Source organism: Peromyscus eremicus, chromosome 3, assembly GCF_949786415.1.
Source record: "Peromyscus eremicus chromosome 3, PerEre_H2_v1, whole genome shotgun sequence".
In the NCBI taxonomy this organism is placed as follows: Eukaryota; Metazoa; Chordata; class Mammalia; order Rodentia; family Cricetidae; genus Peromyscus; species Peromyscus eremicus.
This window is the reverse complement of record NC_081418.1, coordinates 3,871,561-3,888,161: the sequence shown is the minus strand read 5'-3', so window position 1 is coordinate 3,888,161 and position 16,601 is coordinate 3,871,561. Positions and strand designations below refer to the sequence as shown.

Here is a 16,601-nt window from a genome sequence, read left to right as displayed (position 1 = left end):
AGGATTCCCCTAAGGGAAGAAGCAGATTTATTCCTCTGTTCTTTCCTTTCCTTCATTCTGTGTAAGTCATAACTTTTGAGATACCGTACCACCCTCCTTACTCCAAAGTATTTTCATAACTCTCTCCCTTTCCCTCCACCCCTGCCCCAGAGTGTGTGTGTGTGTGTGTGTGTGTGTGTGTGTGTGTGTGTGTGTGTGTATTTACTTTATACTGCACGAGCATACACATCATCCCCTCAGACTATTGGGATCAACCATGCCCTTACATATGAAAAATAAATGCTTACTCTATTACAAAGTTGTACATATAAACCTAATGTGTATTTTAGATTTTTATATTCTCATCTGATGATCTAAAAGGTACCATTTACTTTTTATATTAAGATTCTGCGGATCTCAAATATAATTTAAAATAGTAAGCCAGAAAATAACTATTAAACCTTTGCTAATAAAGTATGTTATTGGATAGGAAGGGGGTGTGAAGGCAAGGCCTAATTTCCACAGCATGGCCATGGGAGGCCTGTGCAAGCACATGGTATTCTAAGGACTTGATGAACAAGAGAGCTTCTGAGGAATGGTGCTCCAAACCGTGTAAAGGGTACACGTAAAAGCTATAAAGTAGGACTTAGCTTGACCTATTCAAAGTGTGAATGAAGTGACTGGACTATAAAGAACAGAGGGAAGTGATAGTTCCTGAGCTCAGGCCTGAGAAGAAATGGAAAAGCCTGGGGGCCTGCGTAGGGTTTGGATTCTAAGTCACACTGTAAGGTATTTTTAACAGGGTTTAGTTTTATCTGATTCATATTTTCTATAATTATTTTGCTATCTGGAGATTATACTTTACACTAGCTATCATAAAACTTAAATAGTCATCTTAAAATTACTGGTGAATTCTTTCTAAATTGTCCTGTTGACTGCTTTGTTCAATTCATGTTATTTTATTCTCTGAGTTTCTGACATGGGGTTGGAGATTTAACAATAAAATGATTTCAATCCCCAAGAACACACAACCTCATAGAGAGCTAATGTTGTCCACACTGTCTGCACACACAAGGATCAACATGACCTTCCATGACATTTTCTCTGGATCTTGGACAATATCTATTTTTAACACTATGCTTTATCCATTTCTTTATACAAAAGAAATATTTACAATGCATCTGAATCTCATCATATTCTTTACATCCTTTTCAATTTCACAGTAAGCCTCCTGAGTTCTTTCTATTGAGAAAAGTGAATTCATAGTTCAGAACTGAGGGGAGGGGCCTCCTACATAGAAGTTTTCCCTTGAAGTGGTGGTCTGAGTTCATTCAAGGTTAGAATTACACTAATTTGGGGAAATGTCCCCAGTGCTCACTCTCAGGATGGGTTTTCTGCCTTGGGTCATGTCTCCCTCCTCTGCCCATGGACCTGCAGGAGATGAACATTCACATGCCAGTTGCTTGTTGATGTTGGCAGACATTGAGCATCTGAGTGATGAAGATGAGGGAATTCCGTAAGCAGAGCCTGGGAAAGAAGCCAAAAGCTGAAGGAAACAAAATTTCCTGTCAGGATTGCATCTCAGTAAGCAAAAGACAACTGCTCTCTTCACGTTTGAGTGCTTGTTGTTCTCGTTCCCTTCTCTTCTCATTGGCATTTAATACTGTGAGTAAAAAAACAAAAAAAAAAAAAACAAAAAAAAAAAAAAACATTAGCAGCCCACTCTTGTCAGTGGGTTCTTTGTCCTCTGTTTTGTCTTTACGTTTTCTGTACTCCATCCCCCATGATACAAGAGAAACTTGCATTAAGCTAGAGTCATGAAAGACTATCCAAGAAAATGTACTTTGAAATTGATGGACAGTTCCATATTCTGCACTTTAATTCTTCTTGGGGCCAAGAAATCTTCTTAATTCTATTTTCAAACAACAATAGCAAAAAAAAAAAAAAATCAAACCAACAAAAAAAACAAAAAACAGACATAAAAAAACCAAAACTAGCATTTTGGCTATTGAATACTGCTTCATTATAAATAAATGCTGGTCACTAGAAACATGCTAAACTCTTTCATTACCTTTTGGAAAAAAAGCTTTTTCTTAACAATGAATTCAGCTAAATTTTCAGCTTCAAAAAGGAATATGTGCTCCTTTCATTTCTACAGCTATGCCTATGAAAGATTTGTTTTAGGTCCTTCATGGGTGGGGAATACAAAGGCCATTGAGAAACAGGGCAACAGTGAACTGTGTAACAGTCACCACTGCCTAATGGTGAAGAAAACCTGTAAAAACAACGCAGCCGTATGACAGAGAAATGGATGAGAGCTACATGAGCAAACTGGATGTTGGGGGGGGGGGAGTAATGAAGGACGTCGGGGGAAAGAGAGCTTAGGGGAGCGGGAGATCCCAGCTGGATCAAGAACAGAGAGGGAGAACAAGGAAGGAGATACCATGGGAATAGGAAGAAGCAAAGTGCTAGAGAGGTCCCCAGAAATCCACAAAGATACCTACCTACACAATAGACTACTGGCAATAGTCCATAGAAAGCCCGAACTGACCTACTCTGGTGATTGGATGGCCGAACACCCTAACTGTCATGATAGAACTCACATCCAATGACTGATGGAAGCAGATGCAGAGATCCACAGCCAGGCCCCAGGTGGAGCTCTGGGAGTCCAATCGAGAGAGAGGAGGAATTGTATGAGCAAGAGATATTGAGACCATGATTGGAAAAAGCACAGGGACAAATAGCCAAACTAGTGGAAACATATGAACTATGAACCAATAGCCGAGGAGCCCCCAACTGGATCAGGCCCTCTGGATAAGTGAGACAGTTGATTAGCTTGAACTGTTTGGGAGGCCCCCAGGCAATGAGACCGGGACCTGTCCTTAGTGCATGAGCTGGCTTTTTGGAGCCTGGGGCCTATGCTGAGACCTTTTGCTCAGCCTTGGTGTAGGGAGGAGGGGACTGGACCTGCCTTGACTGAATCTACCAGGTTGAGCTGAATCTCCAGGGGAGTCCTTGACCTGGAGGAGGTGGGAATGGGGGTTGGTTTGGGGGAGGGAGGACAGGGGAATCCGTGGCTGATATGTAAAATTCAATTAATTATAAATTTAAAAAACACAGCCATACTTATTAAAAATATGGCACTGATACTTTGCTAAGAATAAATGATGGTCAGAAGGCTGCAGCTGAGGTTAACCATGAAAGGCAGGCAGCAGACTCAAAAGGAGCTGGGAAAAGAGATGTTCTTGAGAAGACAAGATGTCAGAGTAAAGGAAAAACCTCCAAGGCTTTCCTGATGGGGCAAGGATACGAATGGATTTGCATCTGACCACTGTTCCCTCTGGCAGTATGAAAAGGGTGGCAGAATACTTATTTTACGTATCTGCTTAGCTGGACTAAGCGATGCCCAGTCATCTGCTAAAGCATTATTTCTAACCATGTCTGTGAGGATATTTCCAAAAGAGCTTACCATTCCAATCAGCAGGCTGAGTAAGAATTCCCTTTCCAGTGTGGCTGGGCGTCAACTAACCTGTGAAGCGCATATACAGCAAAGGGAGGCTGCAGAGTGTCTGTTGTCTGCTCTAGGATATCCTAACTCAAGACTCTTGGGTGAGCCTCAGGCTGGTAGCCACTCTAGCAATCCCCCAGGTTCTCAGCCTTTGGGCCTCACCTGAATGATACCACCCAGTTTTGGAGCCCTACAGTTTCTCTCTCTCTCTCTCTCTCTCTCTCTCTCTCTCTCTCTCTCTCTCTCTCTCTCTCTCTCTCTCTCTCTCTCTCCATCTTGCTTTAATATAAAAATAAGTTTTGTTTTGTTTTGTTTAAAAAAAAAACCTCTATATTTGTCACCATTTCTGGAGTTTAGTGGATCCTCTGAAGAAATGTCATACCTGCAGACATTATATTCACATGTCCCACAACACTTTACTGTGACTTTGCTGGCATACAGGCTTACCCCCTAAGCAATGCCCTGCACATATACTGCAAACAGAATAGTGAAGTGAGGATGAAATGGCAATAGCTCACAAGTCATCAAATCTGTCAACTATTCTTGCCAAGGTCTCTCATTTTTGTATTTTTTCTGACTCTATTTCCAACTGTTTTTCCAAAATTCGATCCAAGTCACTTTCTTCCAGGGATACTTTTTCAAAGTCTGGCTTTTCAAACAACTAAAATGGATTATGCTTAATTTATTCAAGAAATAATTTATTGAAAGGCTGTTGAGTAGCTTGCAGACCCATAAGAAAAGTAGAAAACCTGAGTGTAAAAAATAAGAAGGAATCAAAGGCCATTCCCGCCATAGTCAACCCACAGGGACACCGGGCTGGAGACCAAACTGTGTAACTGTTCCTAGGAAGCAACCAAAGCACTCGGTAAGTGAGCAGCTCCCCATGACTGGGGCCTCTCCTAAGGGAGCAGCTCCCCATGGCTGGGGCCTCTCCTTAAGGGAGCAGCTCCCCATGGCTGGGGCCTCTCCTTAAGGGAGCAGCTCCCCATGGCTGGGGCTTCTCCTAAGGGAGCAGCTCCCCATGGCTGGGGCCTCTCTGAGTCACTAACTAGACACAAGGCCCCAGTGGCTGCATGTAATTCCAAACCCAGCCCATAGGACCATGCCTTGTTTCTAGTGTTCTGAGAGGAGGCAAGGGTCTAGGCTCCCTCAGTGCTCAGTCTCACTAAGATTGTACTGTGGCGAACTCTCCGAACATGTGACACCTGTGTCTCAGCCACAGGAAAGGGTGTATATCTGGGTGACAAAGCAAGCCTGCTGCTCTAATCATTCATTTCACTATCGTATTCCAGGCATTGCCCAGGGTGTGTGTGTGTGTGTGTGTGTGTGTGTGTGTGTGTGTGTGTGTGTGTGTGTGTTTCTGGGATGGTGGGAGAGGATGTGTACTTCAGTGGTGTAACATTTGCCTAGCATTCACAGATCACTAGGTTTAACTTCCATAAATAAATGAATGAACTAAAGAATGAATGCACTAAAGAATGCACACACTTACCTGATTCTTTTCCAAATCAGAGTGATTACATCACTCTTTTGACTCTGCAGTGACTTTCAGTTGCTTAAGACTCTTCAAATGAGTTCCTCAAAACTTCCTATGAACTAATCCACATTACATGTACACCCTTCTCTTATTATTTCTTTTTTTGTTTTAAAATTCATTTATTACTATTGTGGAGGTGAGAGGGTGGCTTTCTGGAGTTGATGGTTTTCTTTCCACCTTTATCTGATCTCCAGGGATCCAGCTCAGTCACCAGCTGAGCCACCTCACTGGCTTTGTTATTATTTTCTAGAATAGATTGTCTGTGATAAAAAAATGATAATAACTTACAATTTACGTTCATCACTTTTGTTACTCTCTACAAAATTATTTATTCACAAAAGACTTGCCTGAACTATTTCCTCAAGGAGCATGTCACTTTATATCCTTCTTATTCTTCATGGTTCTGCTTAGGAATCTGTAAGACTTGTGAAGCCATCCTGCTAAGGGAACTCTTATTATAAAATGGAACAGTATTCATGAACACTTTCTAGGTGCACTTCTGCCTGGAGTTGCTTTCTTTTGTTTTTCCCTCTCCGTGTAGGTTGTAGAGGTGAGAACCACTTTTCTGTTGTACCTTCTGTCTCGCCTAGCAGTAGCACACAGAAAATGTCTCCGTCTCAGCAAGTATCTGCTGGCCCACTTTCAACCATCAAACATGCTTCCGAGAAATTTGAATAATGAGGCAATTCTTCTAAAACTTACCTTGTTCCCTTCCCAAAGCACTAACTCCAAGCAAGTCCTGTTATCATTTCAAATGCTACCAACTTCCTAACTCAATAGAAACCAAGTAAGGATGACTCAGCAGAAATTCGCTGCCACTACGGGAGCATCTGGAACAAATGTCCAGGTGTTGTTAGGAGGACCATCTGTTTAGAGAAAGACAGCATTATTAAAAATTGAAAGAGTGCTTATCTGAACTATACCAAGAATCTTTTTATTCTTTGCAGAGTTAAACTAGAAATACATGGCACTCATTTAAGAATAGGATTATTTTGTCACTGTTACAGAATGACATATTAATTGGCCAGTAATTTGCAAAAGTGCCCTTGTGAATACAAGCAAAATGTGTCTTTTGTAGATTTAGAAAAACAAAAACAAAAAACCAGATGCCTTTTTCTCACACCAAGTTCCTCTCTGGTGCTGTCAGGACTAGTGCAGTGCTTTTTGAGAGAGCTTTGGCAGATGGCAGTACAATTCAAATAAAATGAAATAGGCCTCCAAGAGCATCCATATTGCCTTGTCATGGGAATGCCAGGGGGACTTTTAAAGGTTTTAGATGTTTCCCTCTGATTGTCCTCATAAATATAACATGTGCTATTGCAGAAAAGCTGAATTTTAAGTTGAGATTCTACTGTCAGCTGCAATGCTTGCTGTATATTGATATCTTCCTGTATAACTAAGGCAGACATGCATTCCGTGTATTGGAGAGCACTGGGGAAAATGTTTGAGACCTAGGTAATTACTCATAAAGCAGTGGTTCTCAATCTGTGGGTCTCAGCCCATTTGGGGTTGAACAACCCTTTCACAGGGGTCACATATTAGATATCCTGTATCAGATCAAATAATTCCTGTCAAGCGTTCATACATAGTAGCCGGTACCTGATAGACAGCACCAATAAATTCCATAAACTGCAACTAACTTTACTACTTTTGTGTTGGAAGTTAAATGAAGGGGGGCAGTAATGGGACATAAAAACTTAGAGAACATATGGGACAATTTGTGATAAGAATATATGCAGTACTTATTAAAGTTAAATGCTGGTTTTTTCCAATATATATACCCCCCATTTAGACATGCCTTTCTATAATGTACCCACTCTCCACTCTGGTCTCTGTATACATGTTAAAATGTAGTTGAGCACCTCTACACATATTTACCAAACATATCCCAATATATTCATTTCTCTAGTCTCTCCTCATAAGTATACAGTGAGCCTCTAACAGAGGAAACTATGACCCAAGCTCTTTCCGTAGTATTCAGTCAACATTGAGTAAATGAAAATACATATTACAAGGTTCAAATGGAGAACTATCAGTAAATAAAGTAAAAAGCAATGCTCCATGTCTCTCTTAACACTAATCTATAGAAAATATGATGAGAGATGGCAATAATGTCTGAAAATCTCTTCCATTCCTATAACTTTCTTCAGTATCCTACTGATTTTCATGTAGTAATAGAAACATGGTCTCAGTTACCTTCATTTAGAATAAATTCTATGTCTAGTGAGAGTTTTAAATATTACCTTTAAGTAATTTTCAGGGGTTTGGGCTCTGTCTCAATGAGAAGAAATTTTGTCTAGATCTCAAACAGAGGAGTATCTTTGAAAGTAAACACTATGGCAGTGTTTGCAAAGTTAAACCAAGACAACTAAAATCTTCCACAGTATTATTACTGAATACATGGCTTTGTAAAAAGTTATAAAGCATAGTATTAGTAATCTGATTTTAATAGCACACAATACCCACATAGGGGAAAAACACTAAAAGCATGGTAATTAAACCTTAAATGTCTGTCTCAGTCTTCATTAAACATTCCTTTTCTAGTAGCCACCTTAGGACAACGAAGGGGGCAGCTGGATAGGATACTGTAAGTACCAGAGTTTTCATTACCCATCTCCACAACCCAGCACTCTTAAAAACAGCTGAATGTGGGGCCCGAGACCATAATAATACCTAACTAAAAATAAATAATCAGTGAGGAACATGGCAACTAAGCTGTTAATATCAAAGAAGGCCACATCCTCTGTGGTTCCCAGATAGCTAAGGTTACTCTTCAGGAAAGACTGGCAGACATTCACAGGGCCTCCAGTGTACTGAAGTACCTAATGGCTGCTTCTGGGAAAACCAAGGTAAGATGTGCTTCTTGTCTTCAGGTGCCTCACCCTAAGGGAGACAGAAGCAGATGGTCGAAGCACATTGCACAGAGCTCAGCAGCAGCTGCCTTTTCTCCATGGGATATGACTCGGTTGACACCTCCTTTTCTCATTTTCTTTGTTTCTGTGGCAGTTTCCAGTCTGTCTTAGGGCAGCTGGTCCCATTGAGTTTTCCACTTTTCACAGTGGAACTTCTACATCACAGTGTGTTTGAACTTTCTAATTTCTATCTCCACTAGATTGCGTGGTAAATCTTTTAATGGCGTTAATGCTGATGAAGTTTGCCACAGTGATTATGAAACATAGATTTTTATCAGTTATTTTTGAGTATTATTTTGAATAAAAATATGGCCAACCTTTTAGCAAAATTGGGCTTCTTTTTAAAATCACTGACAGTTTTCTAGTGTGGTACCACATGCCTATAATCTGAGCACCTAGGAGGCTGAGCAGAATGATTGCTAAGGACTCAAGGTCAATCTTGATTGCATAGGGAAATCCTCTCAAAAATCAAACAGAAAGGGTTCTAAGAGAAAATTTTCATTGGTCAATGAAGATTTTTTCTAATGAAAATATCAATATTGTCTATTTTATTGTGGTTTGTGTTGTTGAAATAGATTCTCAATGTATAGCCCAAGTTTGTCTTTCTCACAATCCTCCTGCTTTAGCTTCCCAAATGCTAGGATTATAGGTGTGTATAACTATGCCTGGTTTCTGTGAAATTTTATATATATAAATATATATACATATATGTTTGTAGCACTGGAACGAGTCTGATTTGTGAACTAAATAAATATGTTCCTGTTGTTATTTTATTTTCTAAGGAAGGGTTATGCCATATATAAAACAGAAAATGATAATTAGGCATAACTGTATTTATTTTCAGTGGTGGTGTTTGTAGATTCAAGTTACAGTGTCTTCCTTATCATCCGGGTCCCCTTTTTTCCTTCCAAGGCCAAATGGTTATCAGTTACCAGTCTCTTTATACTGATTTTGTTAAGCCAGGTATCCATAGGAAGAAAACAAAAGATTTCCCCTACTTAATAACTTCCATACTCATCTTTATTAGTTCTTTTTCATATTTCAGAGAGTTCCAGGAGACTTTATTCTTCCAGTAATTATAAGGCAAATATACTAGATATTTTATCTGCCACTCTCCATAATGATGGACTCAAGTTCCTTCAGAATTTCTACTCCATCAGGTTATACTCACTGTACTTTGTAAGTGCTGCTGCTGCTGCTGCTGATGATGATGATGATGACGATGATGATGATGATGATAATGATGATGACAGAATTCTAGCAGCAATAGTAGTACTTACAGTAATATTTCATATTGTCAAGTATGTCAGACACTATCTTTCTAGCCTTATGTCTTGCATAATCTCTAAGCTGAGGTGTAGCCAGAAGTTTTCCTGTGTCCCACCCAGTCCGCAGCTGCTCAGACCCAAGTAAACACATAGAGGCTTATATTAATTAATATAAGCTCGGCCATTAGCTCAGGCTAAGTACTGACTAGCTCTTACATTTAAACTCGGCCCATTTCTGTTAATCTATATTTCACCACGTTTTCTGTGGCTTTACCTGTGTGTCATTACATGCTGCTTCATGGATGGTAGGCTAGCATCTCCTGACTCAGCCTTCCTCTTCCCAGAATTCTCCTTGTCTGCTTATCCCGCCTATACTTCCTGCCTGGCTGCTACTGGCCAATCAGTCTTTTATTAAACCAATGTACAAAAGCATTATCCCACAGCACTGAGACTCTCCAAGGAAAGCTGACATTCAAATGTTTGTTTGACACCAAAGCCTATAATAATTTTGTTAAATATGTTGACTTCAATGCTTGGCTTTTATTTAGTGCTAATGTTACTGGGTTGCTATTTGCAAATCATTGCTCAGATATAGGAAAATGTTATTTTAATTTATGTAACTAATCTCATCTTGCTTTGCTGTCTTCATTACTATTGATGGGGTATGAGAAAAATCTAATGTAGCTTTAAGGATTTAAAGGGCACTACTCCCCTAACCTTAAGCAGGTTAGGGGAGTAGTGCCCTTAGTTCAGTTCTCTATCTGGCTTTCTCCAGAGAATCTTCCAGCTCCCCTTCCCCTTACCATGTTATCAATTAGTAAAAAGAATGGATATCTCTGGGCCATGAGGATGGGTCTGTGCTCAGCATCTGCCTCTGTCTTTTGCCTTTGCTAGCAGGCTGCAACATGACTTATGTTCAATTTGTTGTGTGTGTTACCTTTAGCCTACTGTTGTAAGGACTCCATACCCTACGTCCTCTCTCCCAGGGCTTTGCACCTCCAAGCCTTACTCCCAGGAACGTACAAGGATGACATACATTCCTTCCTGTTTCTCTGTCTTTATAGCCCCCGCCCCCATCCCCAAACAGCCTCATAACAAAGGAACTTAGGTAGAAGAAATGCCATACATAAAGTTTGGCAAAGAAAACTATGTTGACATATTTTTATAAACTTGCAGATACAATTAGTCTATGTGCATATCTGTGTCCAGATTGACCTCAAAGTTGAAAACTCTTAAGAGTTTATAGTGTAAGTCTTCAACACAAAGAGTTTATCAGTTGAGCAGTCTCACTGGCAATGTCTTACATAAGTCAGTATTTCCCACACTTTGTGCTTTGTAGCTGGAGAATTTCTCTCCAGCTCCCGCCAAACCCCGCCAGTCCCAGAGCCCACTTATAAAATAAACACATCAACTCTTATATCATTTAAACTACTCGGCTATTAGCTCAGGCCTACCATTGTCTAGCTCTTACTCTTATACTCAGCCCATTTCTGTTAATCTATATGTTGCCACGTGTTCTGTAGCTTTACCTGTTGCCTCTACATGATGTTCCCTGAAGGGCAGCTGATGTCCCCTCCTCTCTGCCTTCCTCTCTTTTTCCTCTCTCCTCTCTCCTAGTCCCACCTATACTTCCTGTCTGGCTATTGGCCAATCAGTGTTTTATTTGTACAGAGTGATAACCACAGCAGTGCTTCTAAAAGCTGTGACAGAACAAGCTACTCAATCCCCTATGTTAGACCACAGGACACATGACCCAATCAAACTCTATATGTTTACTTTACTAATATCATGTGACACCATGACAGCTCAAAATGATTTATACGCTGTCAGGTCATTACCACAGGAACAAACACAACCCCACTTGAGCCTTCAGTACTTCCTGGATCCGGCCATATAAGTTAGACAGGCCTGTAGGACAGCTGTAGTGCAGAGTTGGCTGAAGGCATGCAGGCCAGAGAGCAAGGCTCACACACTGACTCTTGACAGCTCTGTCTACATAACGTTTCTCGTGGGGCAAGGTGCTCTCCACGAAGTTTCCCGGTGCTCTTAGGCATCAGGCACCTTGAAGGCACAGCAGGCATTGTTTTTTCTATTCTAAGACCCTTTGTATTTTTTGGATTTTTTTACTGTGGAGAATGTTCAGAAATCTCACCTGTGCCTTTTCTGTGATCCCTTCTCCCTGCTAACTACAAAGAAAAGTCATTAATCCTGTGGTACCATTAATACCAAATCCTCTCATTTCCCCACAGCACTCTAGCATTGCTCATTACTGGATTCCATAATTTTATCAAAAAAAAATATTTCTTTAGGAAAACATCTCATTTATTTGTTCCTAATAGCTGGTCTAGTCCTTCTGCTGAGAATACCACAGAAGTGGAACAGAGCTGCATAGATGAGGATTCTTCTGACCTCAGTGTCCGGGACCTTTAGAATAGAAACTCAGCCCTCTGCTTATGTTCAGTTCTTCATATAGGAAGTGAGTGCTCTGCCTGTGTGGACATCAGTGTGTTCTGGGTTTACTAAAGTTGTACAACTTTCTGCAATTAAAAAATACCATATTTAAGTTAAGTACTCAAGTATTAACATCCCAAAGACAGATACCAATACTATGTGTGTTAATACACAATTTATTGCTTTTTGTATAACTCGTATGATGAGATCCAACCTTGACTGTACCATAATGAAAAGTATACTTGTAACATTGACAATATCCACATGCCCTCGTTTAAAGTGGCTGACGTCCTTTAAAGCCCACATTCACTAGATACTGCATTGTCAACATGGAGACATTCATAAACCCAGTATTTCCACAGAGAGACACAGTTAAAATAATTAGAACAGAAAATGTTCTGGTTAAAAACATTTGGAGAGTACCATATACACATCTGGTCATACAAATTCAGTTTTAATTGTTGGGTTCGAGCATGGCTGGTGTTAAATTTTAACAGACAGCAGTACTTTAGATTAATGTGAAATAGTGAATCAGAAATCTCGCTGTTAACAGTTGTACACTAAACAGTAAGCCTACTGAAGTGTGTTCTGGTCTTCGCTCACAACTCTCATTACCTTTGACTCAGCAATCTGTCAGTGACAGGAGCTGGTGAAGATTATACAGCCTCCCCACCTGTACTAAGCATATGACAGGTCTGTGAGCTTGGCAAGACTGTATGGTTGGCCGGTGTTTAAAAGCATTCCATAGACTCAACAGTGTGGAAGTTTGTCTCTTCACTATCCAAGCAATGTTGACAATTAAAATTTCACTGATTTTTTTCCCTTTAAGGCTGTCTTTAAAAGAACAGATCATTATAACTTCTTTGTTTTAATAGAAATCTGTAGAGTCAAGGAAGAAAATGATAGATGACCAGCTTGCCTATCATACAATGCCTAGAATTCCTGACTTTTGTGTCGAGGACTGTTGTTACACTGTGGCGGCATATAGTATTGGTACAGGGCTGCTGCCCAGTAGCAGTAGTTGTAGAGGATACTTCAGACCACAGCATTGTCTTCAGCTGAACTTATCTGCAAATTTATTATTTATCTACTCTGATTCATTTTTTTAAGTATAAATGGTATTTAAGTCCCATAGTACTAGAGGCTGTATACTAAATAGAAAATGAAATAGGACAGTTTCCAAAGTTTAATACAGATCATCTAGTAAGTAAACAAAGGTACATTTTACATTTTACTTTATATATCTTACTATATTGAAGCTAGGTATTTATTTGTCCCCTGGGAATTTTGAAAGAGGTCTTTCTTGATAAAATATATTAATTTTCATTCCATTTAAAAAGACTGTCGCAATAGTGAAATGATAGTCATTGTGTTAGTTTAACCCACAATATCCAATGGCAAGCATATTACTGACCTGGGGCTTTGGGATTATTTAAATCAATGATAATGAATTAAGCCCCTGAAATATTACTGAAATTCTAAGCTCTTCAAAAATTACCTGAGGGTTTAAATAAGGAAGAATATACCTGCACCTTTGCTAATATCATATATCATAAATTGAAACTTCTTAGTAATTAGTGCAATTCTTTAATGACTAGCTTTACCTGAAACCATTCAATCTGTGAATGCTGGAGCTTGTCACTGTAGCCTCAGTGCAGTACGCCATGCCTAGCTGAAAGTGGGCCATATATAGATACTTCTTGTAAAATAGAAGTTAAGAGAAGAGAGTTGTAGCACCGGGAGACTGGGTAAGCCTAGGCTGCGGGAATGCATTGAAGGGTTTACTCTTGGACATGACAGCATAGCTCCAGGAAGGCAGCTCTGGTGTGCTGTGCCACAGTAGATGACTACAAATAGCAATGATGTGCTAACTTTTTAACTTTATGCGTGTGAGTGTTCTGCCTACATTTATGTCTGTGCACCTTGCATGCAGTGCCTGCATCAGATTCCCATTGGAACTGGAGGTATGGAGGGTTGTGAGCTGCCATATGAGTAAGGGAGATAGAACCTTGGTCCTCTGGAAGAGCTGTCACTGCTCTTAACCGCTGAGCCATCTCTCCAGCACCCTCAGTTCTCCCATCCCCAAGTTAATGAAGTGATGTTGTCACGACAGGAAGTGATGAATGTTTGAGAAGATGAGTTTATCGTCTTTCAATGTAATCATATATTGTACAATGTTCAGATCATCACATGACCTGCCATTGTTATGTATAATCTTTCTCAGTTTAAAATAACTAACATTTTCAAAATACAAAAAAGATCTCATAAACTCTTACATTCTGAGCGGTATATTAAATGATGTTATCAGCAATGAATGGCAAGTTTCACTTAGACGAGGACATTTTGAACCATGAAACCATAGATTATACTTAATCAAAAGCCAATCATTTGGGAGTCATAAAGCCAAAGCAGTCATGACAGTCGCCGTCAAAAAGCATGGCAGTGGACAGCCGTATTCCTCAGCTGTTTGTCCTAAACCTTAAGACCTTCTTTTAATAAGGCAAAGTAAAGAATTAAGGAAAAAAGCATTTCTTCAATAGATCTTCATTTGGACTTGCTAGTTAGTGGATGAGCTGTTTACGCTGTTATTATCAATTTCTATAAGACAATTAAATCATACTTCAACTAGAGCCACAATTCCAGTGTTGGAGTAGGTGTTCAAGCATCCCCCACATGTTGTGAGTCCCCAGTTGGTGTTGCTTTATCCACTGGGCACCGACACTGACTTCACAGTAGAGGAACATAAGATGGTCTAAAAAGGAAGAAGGCTTTGGGTGTCCAGCCTTCCACTGTGGACCTGATGTCTTCTCCAGACTTTCCCTCTCACGAGCCTTCAGCTCAAGATTTACCCACTACGCCAATTCCATCTGTAAGCAAAGCCTTGTTGCCATGAGTCAGGACTGCGTCTCTGCTTACTGGCAGTGCTCAGATAAACCCCCCTGGGCTTTTGCAAAGCCTGTTTTTCACCCCCAGTCACTACAGGTGTCTGGCAGCAAGGCCTTTCTGCCTTATGCTCCTTGGACCACTTTCTGGGATGTATAGCAGGGCTGAGGTTGTACTGTTATGATCTGGAATGAAAAGGCACATTCCCAAAATGAATGAGCTCTACCTCTGCAGCCCCACAATGCTGGCAAGTCACAGTAACCTCACACACCAGATATTTATGATGACTGTCATTTCAAGAACAGGTATTACCTGGGGCAGGGTGGGGGAGGTTCCAGGGAACTGCACCTTGCCCTTTGCAGTATTAGATCCAAGTCTGGTCTTAGGTCTCAATGACTAAAATTAGTGTTTTCCCACACTGCCCTGCTTATGCTTTGTTAACATAACACAATCTGGAGTCGCTGAGGAAAAGGAACCTCAGCTGAGGGAGGAATAACCCCCATCAGGCTGGCATCTGGATATGTCTGTGGGGCATTTTCTTGATTAATGATTGCTATGGAAGGACCCAGCCCACTGAGGGCAGTGCCACCTCTACACAGGTCCTGGGTTGTTTAAAATAAGCTAAGCAAGCAATTGAAAGCAAGACAGTAAGTAGCATTCCTCCATGGTCTCTGCTTCAGTCCCTGCCCCCAGGTTCCTCCCGTAGCTTCCTTCTGTGATGGACTGTCACCTACAAGCAGAATGAAGCCATTCCTCCCCAAGTTGCTGTTTGGTCCTGGTGTTTGCCACAGGACACCAACCTTGTGCTCTCTGATCTTTATTTCTGCTCCTCTGTAGGGATCCTAAACTCCACATTCAAAGGCAATGCTGAAGACCCAAACTCCAGAAACCAGCACCCTGATAATCACTATTTCCTAAGTAAGCTGTATGGCATCTTAAATATTCCCTCTCCTGCATTGAACCTCATTGCCTGTTTTTAAATGCTCTTGCCATGTAGGTTTCTGAACAATGAGATCCTAGTCTTAGAATCTCTGATTTATTCTACACTTGACTTACTTTTTCTGGGTAGTTAGCAGTTTTATATGTCATTGAGGTCATTGGCTTTTTTTGTAAAAGGGTCCCCCCCCCATCTTTTAAGTTTAATTTTTTGAATAAGAAAATGTGCACAATAATGGAAGACAAAGAAACAGACTTTCACTGTTCACCACCACTTACATTTAAGCAGCTTGTTTTGCTTCTAGCCATTCTCCTGGTGGCTCTTCTTTCAAAATGAGCATGATGTCTCTGTGTAGCAATATATCCAATAATAACTGTGTGTCAGGTCACAGAGATTCCCTCATAAATTTTACAGCTGTACAGAATGGCACTGTGTGCACACAGCATGTTTATTCAGCCAGACATCCCTGGTTGCTTCTGTAGATTGTACCCATGGTTTGCTATAAAATGACAGGCGATGAATAACTTTCTGCATTTGCTTCCTTACTATTGAGGAGGAAACTTTAGAGAACTATCTTACAGGAGAGCTTGTAGAGTCGGGCTATCTGGTTATATCAGTTCTGCTCTCTTCCCATCCATAGACATTGGGTAACACAGTGTTGGAATGGCCAGTTTCCACACAGATTTTTTTCAGAGTGTATTGTTAGGCTTTTGAAGACCAATAGACATAGAGTCTTGTTTCAATCTGATGTTAATTTGCACGTATCTCATGATGAAGAAATTGAACATATTTAAGCATCATTCTTGTGCACTTTAACAAACTGTCTGCTCATGCCTTTGCTTGGGAAGCACACATGCCTCTAATCCCAGGAAGTGATGGCTGGGTGGAGAAAGGTATATAAGGTGTGAGGAAACAGTAATTAAAGGGCTTTTCAGGCTGAGGAGTTGGAGAGGTAAGAGGTGGTGGCTGTGGCTTGTTCCTTAGTCTCTCTGATCTTTCAGCATTTACCCCAATATCTGCCTCTGTTTTTTATTATAAGACCTATAAGAATTCGTGTTACAGAGTAGGATAAACTAAGTTTGAGGTTTTCTTCCAGTTTACCATTTATTTCTTTGACTACTTTTTT

At 40.4% G+C, this 16,601-nt stretch overlaps 1 protein-coding gene across 1 annotated transcript in view; it reads left to right on the top strand.

Annotated features, from left to right (window-relative positions):
* Magi2 (membrane associated guanylate kinase, WW and PDZ domain containing 2) overlaps positions 1-16,601 on the top strand; it is a 609,708-nt gene that overhangs the window by 229,406 nt on the left and 363,701 nt on the right. The window lies entirely within an intron of this gene.